The sequence below is a fragment of the Diaphorina citri genome, unplaced genomic scaffold (assembly GCF_000475195.1).
Source record: "Diaphorina citri unplaced genomic scaffold, Diaci psyllid genome assembly version 1.1 scaffold3292, whole genome shotgun sequence".
Classification (NCBI taxonomy): Eukaryota; Metazoa; Arthropoda; class Insecta; order Hemiptera; family Psyllidae; genus Diaphorina; species Diaphorina citri.
Genome location: NW_007380701.1, coordinates 3,253 through 13,753, shown reverse-complemented (window position 1 = coordinate 13,753; position 10,501 = coordinate 3,253). Strand labels below are relative to the sequence as shown.

General features: G+C 33.4%; 2 long non-coding RNA genes across 2 annotated transcripts; one reads left to right on the top strand and one right to left on the bottom strand.

Annotated features, from left to right (window-relative positions):
- Positions 1-7,153: 7,153 nt before the first annotated feature.
- On the bottom strand, positions 7,154-8,075 carry LOC113471923. The gene is made up of 2 exons (XR_003394438.1): positions 7,774-8,075; positions 7,154-7,203 (listed from the first exon to the last, which is right to left on the bottom strand). It is a non-coding gene; the product is annotated as an uncharacterized LOC113471923 (long non-coding RNA).
- Positions 8,076-8,447: 372 nt separating this feature from the next.
- LOC113471924 lies at positions 8,448-8,889 on the top strand. Its single transcript, XR_003394439.1, has 2 exons — positions 8,448-8,561; positions 8,644-8,889. It is a non-coding gene; the product is annotated as an uncharacterized LOC113471924 (long non-coding RNA).
- The last annotated feature ends 1,612 nt before the right edge of the window (positions 8,890-10,501 follow it).

The window sequence follows — 10,501 nt, the reverse complement described above, 5'->3', positions numbered from 1 at the left end:
CGTTTGAAGCCGCGGATGCCAACAAACAGGTTCTGCTGTTCATCGTAATGGCAGGGGGTAACATTGCCTGCAATATTAAGTAATAAAGTACATTATTAGTTAGCTTATGTGACGTAAAAGATGGCATGAGTGACCTAGTATTGAGTGTGCAAGAGATGTATAGGTCCCCTATACTATAGGAACATGAGAACAGAGATCAGAAGTAGTGTGGGTGTGACTGAGGGGTTTGAAGTGAAGGTACCACTACACCAAGGGTCTGTGAACTTCAATATCCTGACGTAAAGGTTTTCTTCCACTGCTAAGCTTTTTATATCATTAATATTTATTATAGTGTGCTAAGATTTCTATTTAGTTTTACTCTTGAAATTAGGTGACATTTTTGATCACAAAATGCCTACATCTGTGTTTTTGATACCAAGTATGTCTCAAGTCTTATGTTTGATTGTGTATTGTAATTTTCTCTCATTTGAGATGAAGTGTTCACATCTATGAATAAATTCATTTGACTTTTTTTATCTTTCATTTTGTTTTATCACTCAAACTATAAGATTAATAATAAAAATAAAACTATTGTAAATTTTAATAATACTTATGACATCTTGTTCTGTATTCTTTTTTTTTTTTTTCTTTTAGAAGTTTCAGTTAACTTGTGTTTTGTGGGAAAACTGCTGATTATTTTTTCCTACAAACTGAAATAGTAAAAGGCAAGTTGAATTTGTGAGAATATAAAATTTTAATGACATTTATTATTTGAATTTAAAATTAATGCATAAAAGTAAATATTAACAGTACAAATAACAATAGGTAGCTATAAAATTAAAATAACATTTAATAAACCAGGAAAAGTAGAGAATTATAACTTTGGGCTATTGAAGGTCAATATTTTCCCTATACCAATCGTCTTTTTCATCTGTACATCCAGCTTCTATGGTCTTCCAATTTTTATCTAGCTCCTGACTTGGCCTAACTAATGAATAAGATGTGTTCTTAGTCCAACACTAACCATGCTTAGTGTAGCTTCAGAGATACATATTTTGTGAGTATGGGGTATGGGATCAAAAAATATGATACAGCCATTGATTGAATCAGTTTCTATCTACTTTGTACCAATGAGGAGTTTCAGTATCATTGCAAAATATTAAAATGAGTAAGTAGGTAGTCAAAAAATATTAGGAGAGTAAAAATTAAATGTAAAAATAAATAAATTCGATTTCTTTTCGAGCTTAAAAAATACAGAATTGTTGATAGGTAGCCTATAAAATATCTACTGTAAACAGTCCAATTCCTTGTAAACAATAACGTTGGAAGTACATAATCACAAATCACATTTCTTTCGTCTAGGCGTATTAGACACTATTGGAAGAAAAATCTTTACATAAATCTACCATCTACTTTCCTAACAGGTTCTAGATCTTTACATAAATCTATCATCTACAACTCTACATACCATACTAAAGAAAATATAAACGTACCTAATAATTGACACAGTTAAGTAAACGGAAGATCCAGTTCAATATTAAAGTACAATAGTATTATAGGTACATAGAATAATTCACAACTTTCTCAAGCTACTTTTCTCAGTTTTTCTTGGACAAAGTTTCAACTAATATTAAGGAGGGAGAACTTACAAATACATAAAATACAATAAATAATTGACAAGGAAGTAACATTGATAAAATCTATACAATAAGGAGATTAAAACGAGAATAATAAGAGTTCTGAGTAAAAATGTTGCAATATAGGATTCGCTATCAGTAAGAAGTATTTATTGAATGGACGAAGAGAGTTTTAAGTTTTAACTCGACGAGATTTCCTTTAGGTTGTAGGTACGTTTGTTTCACCGTAACTCTCGAAAGGATTGATCAAACTGACGAAAATTTTTCAGGGTTCTAAGGCATTTTTTTAGGTTTGACAGAGAGAACTGTACCTAACTGCTAAGGTCTTATCGTCCCGAAATGGAAGAAAGAAGCGGATGTTAAAATAATTTTACTATGGGTAAGTGTAGGTAATATCAAAGTAATTCCCTTTTCGCTAGTTCAAAGAAGAAATAAAAATACTGGATTTGATGTGAAATCCCGAAAAAGTTCCTAAAAAAAGGAGAAAACAGAAGAATAATTTTCGGTTGCGTGAAGAAAGTCGGTGAAACAAAAAATATAAACAAAACTAACACACTAATCGTTTCAAAGGAACATGAATATTATAATCTAATTTTATAGTAAATGTACAAAAAATAAATATTGTGGTCTGTTGCTTTTAAAGGCACTAACATATTAGAACAAAAGAGTTCACTTAGGTATAGCTAGCTAGTAAAAAACAAAACGGTAGAAAAAAAAAAAAAAGAAAATGAAATTAAAATTAATTCACAAAAAGAAAAAAAAGAAAAATAAATAAATAATAATAAAAAAATAAAAATAAATAATAATGGGAAAAATGAGTTTTCATTACGAGAAGCATTTATTTTGATACTGATTCAAAGGGCCCATAAAACACACACAGTCCTGATCTAAACTTCTGATTTTGGTTGTTAGTTGGTACAGAATGAATAGTTTTTCCGCTTATCCACGGAAATTCGTCTAAAATAAGTACATGATTTGCATACAAGAGAATAGATTGAGAGAGTTTGGCCATGTGGTAAGTAAAGGAGCACACAAACTATGTAATCATCCAGGGGAAGACAGAGAGAGGGCGACCAAAACTGGGGTGGAGAGTTGAGATTTTGGAGGGTAGGATAAAAGAGAATAACGCGCGGACCCCGAATAAAATCGGAAAGAAAGGGAAGAAGAAAATAAATAAATTAAAATGCATGGTGGTACAGTTAATAAAGATGGAAACAAATTATCTTTGTTGACACCTATGATATCATTGTTTGACACTATAAAACTTACTTCATAGCCTGATTAGACATTACACACTGTATCAGTAGGTATGTGCCAGGTAAAGAAAAAGAAGAAGAAAAGAAAGAAGAAGAAGAAGAAGAAGAAGAAGAAGAAGAAGAAGAAGAAGAAGAAGAAGAAGAAGAAGAAGAAGAAGAAAGAAAAAATTGGCAAAGCAAACTGCAGTTATCAAGCAATTTTTATTTCGTATCTTACAAGATTCGTCAAGCGCGATAATTTAGTTCCGGTGTTGGTACCTATTTATTGCGTCAATTTCTGCAACCACATTTCCCATTCATTAATTCGTTACCTACCTACCTCATTTTTAGATAGGTAGGTGATGTATGATGGTGAAAACAAATCTCAATTTCAACGAGGAGAACTAATCCTAACAAGTCACCGGTTATTTTGGCAAAAAGACATCACATTGTGTCTGGCTTTATCCTACATTCAGAATGCAGTAGAAGAAGCAAAGTCCATGTTCAATTTAACTGCTGGAAGAAAAATAATTTTGTACTTGAGTAAAGCTGTGCCAGGAAAAAATCTGGGACCAAGTGCAACTAGTGCTTATGACTATGTCAAATTGTCATTTAGAGAAGGTATTCAGAATGAATTCTTGGATGCTTTAAAGAGCACTGTGGATGCAAAAATATGGACTGTCCAGAACAAATCTGCTCAACAGACAAAGCTGAGAGAGATCAAGACTCGCACAGGTAAAATAAAACAGAAGCCCTTTTTGATATCCTCATTTCCTTTTTTATCACCCTCCTTTTGACCACCCCTTCATTATCATAGCAGCTAAGTACATATGTGATTGAGATAAATAGTGTACATATTATTTGTGTTGATTTTAGAGTTTTTATCTTGGTAGCTAGGTATATTAACTATTTATATTGACAATACCATCTTTATCTAGCTGAAATTCCCTTATTGTGCTATTGATCTTTATCTTTCAATTGAAAGTGCTTACCGCCGTATGTATGAAAATTCGTTTCAAGTTAATCTTAAGCTAAACTTGGCTAAGCAAAATTTCAGCTCAAGTTTAACTTGAGAATATTTGGTATGTATGAAACATTTCCAACTTCATCTTAGTCAAGATCAATCTCAAGACAAACATCTTGTTGAACCAAAGAGGTTTTTGGGAGGTTTTTCATTTTAACCAATAGGATTACTGATAAATAGCGGGAAAATTTAAATGTGTGTTTAAAAAAAATAAATAAATAAATAATTGTTATCTATTTGTTCATAAGTTTGGAATTCATATATGATATCACTCCTCTTAAAAGTATAGCTCTTGAGCAGTTTGATGTTTGCTAATCCAGAGAACTAATAATAGTAGTAGTAGTGCTTATTTATACTGCTCGCATAGGACTGAAAAGTCCCTTTACTCCAGCAGTAGGCTACCACTATTATTGTGGTCAAATTCTCAAATTATATTGAGGATAAAATTCCATACCTCGGCTGGGATTGAACCCACGCCCTCCTGTTTACCAGTCGAGCGCCTTGACCACTACACCTTATAGACCACTACACCACCGAGGCAGGCAAATAGGTACTATTTTTAAACGTAGGTTCTTATATTTTTACATCTTATCATCTTAAAAACGATTATGAGGTAGGTAGTAGTTTTTTTTTTTTAATTATTTTAAATAGAGTGTTTCATCACCATTTTTTTCTTCGTAGCAATGAAAACCACTACTGCTTTAGACTCACTTTGTCGTAGTATGCCCATTTTTTCATCATCATTGTTTTAATTTTGGTCCGACTAAAATCCCATGTGCAAACTAAATGTGGGATGTAGGTCACTATACATAAGTGAGTTCAATTATTTTTTAACCCCACCAAAATTTCAAACGTTATTTTCACGATTAAGTGTTGAAAATTTCAGTAGTGCTGTCTTCTGACAGTTTCGACACAGCTATTTTAAGATGGTTTCTGCTAGATTCCTGACCAATATGAGCATCCTATTTTAGCCTTTTTTTTTTAAATGTTTGTTACGTAGGTAGGTAACCTCAATTCAATCTTTTTGTACAGCAAAGGATGAAAATCAGACTAAAACATCATTCAACCATTAAACTCTTCATCTCAATGGGTTAAAAATACTATCCGTAGTATTATAGTAAAGGATAATATCGTACTAATAGAGAGCATTGATACTTGTATAGAAGTTCACCGGGACGTATATCTATACAATACACATTAGTTTATGTTTATACTTAATATACGAACCATAGTAAGTAGATTTAAACACCATGTTCAATAGCTCTTAAATATACCTATCTATGTCTAATGTGCATAGCATATAACACCGTGCATGATATTGATGGTCTTTAGAGTTCTAAATCCTATAGGTACTCACGAAGATGTGTGTGAAACGTATTTTTGGTTATCGTACTAATAGAGAGCATTGATACTTGTATAGAAGTTCACTGGGACGTATATCTATACAATATAGTTGTGTATACTAGCATTATTAGATTTAAACACCATGTTCATAGCTCTTAAATATACCTACATAAATAATTATGTACTTATGTAGGTACCATAGATACCTGTGCATAGCACATAACACCGTGCATGATATTGATGGTCTTTAGAGTTCCAAATCCTATAGGTACTAACACGAAGATGTGTGTGAAACGTATTTTTTGACTATGCATAATATTACGGTTGTAAATTATAAGGCAGCTCTAACAAATTACGAGCAGGTATGTGTACGAAAAAATTGAGGAGGTAGTTTACGAAATGTGCGAGAAAAACAGCCAAATAAATACCTGGATTTACGTTAAGTTCATTATACTCTCTTAAATAATTCATACTTATGTACCTAACTACATAATATGTACAGGTATCCTTGTAAATAGGTAGGTAGGTACATATCCTCAATTAAACGCATTAGTTACCAGAAGTACGTATACCTAGGTATGTATAAAAGTACACAGTAAAGCAGTGGTTTCTAAACTATTATCTACATTGTCACGCTTTGAGGTCCATTTTGGGAAGAAGTTTTCAAATTGATATCATAGAACACACCCCAAGCTTTCTTGGAAAATAGGCCTCTTACTAAAGATAACAAGTTTTTTTTTTTTAATGTAAATTTACACCAAAAGTCCAATAAGATTCTCGTTTTTTCACCAATTGTAAAATTTATGTATTTTTTTCCAGAAATAATTTTACGTAATTTTTTTCGCCCGATAGCCTGAAAAACTCCAGTTTGTAACCCCCGATACCGATAACCCCCTAATGTTTGGAACCCCTGTTTTAATTAAACATCGAAGTATGTAAAGCATGTCTGCACTAAAGTCATTCTACATGAATGTACATCAAAACACTCTCACGGTTATGTATACCGGGTGTTCAACCTCAATCTGCCTGCCCTATATAAAATTTTCTCCTAAAATCAGTTTCAAGCTAAATAAAAGTCTCCTGTACACTTTTGGGGTCAATAAAACGAAATAGGCCTTTTGAAAAAATCAGGAATTCATTGGTGTAACTTTGAGAACTGCTTGACTCACAGTTAGGAAGATTTGGGTTCGAGGCTCCACAAATTCAAGCAATAGGTAATAAGATAGGTATTTTGCTGTCCTAAAAAAAGTTTCCTGGGGCCTTTTATTGGGCCAAAGAGCTGACAATTTATTTTCTCATCGGGCCGATAAAGGTTGACCACCCTTTATGTACTTTAACAACAATTATAGACATACGTTACAGTGCACTTTAACATACACACTGTACTTTAACATAAGCAGTGTACTTTAGCAGCAATTAAACATAAGAATTATATCCACGCAGTATAATATTAAACGCTGCATGCTCGTAAGTTTAATGTTAAATAGTTGACTTGAGTTAAAGTTCAACGAATTTGGGATTATCTGAGCATAAAATTAGAATAGAATAGAATATACCTTGTTTATTCTGCCAGAATGAGACTGAAAAGTCCCTTTACTCCCGCAGTCTAAACAAGGTCTTATATATTTCATAGGTATAGTTTGAACATAGGTATGTAAATAAAAAACCTTGTTTAAATATTAAAAAAAAAAAATACAAAAAATACAAAAAAAAAACAAAAATTATTGTTCTAGTAGGGAATAATCCATGTAAAAAGAGGCTGAAACCAGATTGGGGTCTTAGGAACTATCAAGCACCAAGCCTTCCATAGTTCGACATATCAGCCTTCCATAATCCATAGTTCGACTCATTTACGCACAGAATTTCAGTTGAGTGTTTTAAGCTCCAAATGGTATAGTAGCTAGGTAAACGTAGGTCCTCGTACCAATTCTTATCCACCTGTCTCCTCACGAAGATAATGTCTCCTTTCTTGAACGACAGTTCTCTGCAAAACAGGATAAGTTTTATCAGATAAAAAAAGTGGTACACCCTCTGACAACCATTTCATGATTTACTGGAGACGTTTACCTTCACAGGTTAGTAGTAATGTGGAGGGGTTAATAAGACGTCTTCGATTTACCTACTAGCCTCTCAGATAAACAGTATGGGAAATTAATTCTTACCTAGATGGCCGGGTAAATTTATTATTTTTGCCTGTACAGATATAACTGTCTGAGTAAACCACAAAGTATATGCCCGGCCTAAGGCTCTCCACATATTGGTCGTAGACATTTCGTAGAAGATTTTTCTCGAATGAACAGACTATGAAGTAAGTAAAATAGTGCGCTACAGATTAGGAATGGAAAGCATTATAGGTAACCAACCATAAAAATTACTAGTTTTCTATGCCCGGCCTAAGGCTCTCCACATATTGGTCGTAGACATTTCGTAGAAGATTTTTCTCGAATGAACAGACTATGAAGTAAGTAAAACAGTGCGCTACAGATTAGGAATGGAAAGCATTATAGGTAACCAACCATAAAAATTACTAGTTTTTAGGAGCAATAAAACTTACTTGGATGTTTGTCCTACGAAGTTGTACAGAGCTCGCGCCACAAGCTTCGGTTCGGGGGTTCGATCCCTGGTCCTGGATTGAGGTCGTGACGAGTCTTCATAGTTGTAGTCGTCGTACCTGTTCAGTGGGATGGGCGACTTTTGTGATGGTCTGAAAAAAGTTGGAGTAACAATCAAAGGTTAGAATATCTCGTTAGGAGAGTATGACTTTACAAGTACCTACCTATGTATCTACTTCACTAACCGACTTTTTTGTTGGACTGGTTTCAACTAACACTCACACGTTCAGTTACTATAAGGGAACATAAAAACTTAGGGATAAAACGCACGTTACGGACAAATACATACCTAGTTACCTAATACCTAGGCATTAAAAAAATTAGACTTAAAACATTGACAAACGAAAAACGGACCCTATTTTAAAAAATAACAAGTAGGTTGATATGTGTCCGTCAAAAGTCCATCTCTGTGAGGCCATCCGTTCCGAGAACGACCCTAGGCCATAACCGTGTGTATTACCCGTACGGTATCGTGCAGTTTGGATAGGACTGATCATTGCGGCAAAATTATGATAACCGCATTTGATTTTGTTCTCATTCCCCTGAGAACTAGAGAACAACGGTTTAGTATTGTGTAAACTTACCATCGTTTTAAAGTTTAAATCATTGGATACTTTGAGGCACAAATCAAAACAATGCACTTTCTACAGAAAAGGAAGAGCTTTCGTAATTTATTTCCAAATTTCTACTGATGCAGATGTTAAAATAATTTTACTATGGGTAAGTGTAGGTAATATCAGAGTAATTCCCTTTTCGCTAGTTCAAAGAAGAAATTGCGGATGTTAAAATAATTTTACTATGGGTAAGTGTAGGTAATATCAAAGTAATTCCCTTTTCGCTAGTTCAAAGAAGAAATAAAAATAGGTACTGGATTTGATGTGAAATCCCGAAAAAGTTCCTAAAAAAAGGAGAAAACAGAAGAATAATTTTCGGTTGCGTGAAGAAAGTCGGTGAAACAAAAAATATAAACAAAACTAATACACTAATCGTTTCAAAGGAACATGAATATTATAATCTAATTTTATAGTAAATGTACAAAAAATAAATATTGTGTTCTGTTGCTTTTAAAGGCACTAACATAATCACAGTTGGGGGAGGGGTTTTTATTGTTTATTCAAACAGACATGTTTCGCCATTGCTGGCATCATCAGTGTAAACTGTAAAAAATTGCCAGAATGAATAGTTTTTCCGCGTATCCACGGAAATTCGTCTAAAATAAGTACATGATTTGCATACAAGAGAATAGATTGAGAGAGTTTGGCCATGTAGTAAGTAAAGGAGCACACAAACTATGTAATCATCCAGAGAAAGAGAAAGAGAGGGCGACCAAAACTGGGGTGGAGAGTTGAGATTTTGGAGGGTAGGATAAAAGAGAATAACGCGCGGACCCCCGAATAAAATCGGAAAGAAAGGGAAGAAGAAAATAAATATTTTAAAATGCATGGTGGTACAGTTGATAAAGATGGAAACAAATTATCTTTGTTGACACCTATGATATCATTGTTTGACACTATAAAACTTACTTCATAGTCTGATTAGACATTACACACTGTATCAGTAGGTATGTGCCAGGTAAAGAAAAAGAAGGTGAAGAAAAGGATAGCGTGATTAGACATTACTACACTGTATCAGTAGGTATGTGCCAGGTAAAGAAAAAGAAGAAGAAAAGGAAGAAGAAGAAGAAAAGAGAAGAAGAAGAAGAAGAAAAAGAAGAAGAAGAAAAAGAAGAAAAGAAAGAAGAAGAAGAAAGAAGAAGAAGAAGAAGAAGAAGAAGAAGAAGAAGAAGAAGAAGAAGAAGAAGAAGAAGAAGAAGAAGAAGAAGAAGAAGAAGAGAAAAAATTGGCAAAGCAAACTGCAGTTATCAAGCAATTTTTATTTCGTATCGTATCACACAAGATTCGTCAAGCGCGATAAATTTAGTTCCGGTGTTCGTACCTATTTATTGCGTCAATTTCTGCAACCACATTTCCCATTCATTAATTCGTTACCTACCTACCTTATTTTTAGATAGACAGGTGATAGGTAAAATAGACTCTACAAGTCTACAATACCTGTACCTACTCGTATATCTAACTAAGTACTTAAAACCGACCAGACATCAAGTCCCACATAATATTTTTTCCCTGTCGGTATTTGGTAGGTAACCGCGGAATTTTATAGGTACCCACTACCTACTTACCTAATAGAATAAAGTACCTACCATTTGGTCAAAATACATCTCTTCACTGACTTTTGGAATTAATAAGTTAGTAATTATTGTGACATCTCCACTAGTACCTATTGGTGGAGATGACAAAATTACAAAACCCCAAATTCATTATTTTTCATCTGATATAAGTGAACAATAACTTTTCTGTGTAATAGGCATACATATAGTATAGGTATCTATCGTACTATCTACATAATATCTAGAATACCTAGATAAAGGGACTTTTCAGTCCTATGCTGGCAGTAAAAACAGAGTAGGTACATAGGATAATATATCATCTCCACTAGTACCTATTGGTGGAGATGTCAAAATTACAAAACCCCCAAATTTATTATTTTTCATCTGATATAAGTGAACAATAACTTTTCTGTGTAGGAGTTTAGGCATACATATAGTATAGGTATCTATCGTACTATCTACATAATATCTAGAATACCTAGATAAAGGGACTTTTCACTTTT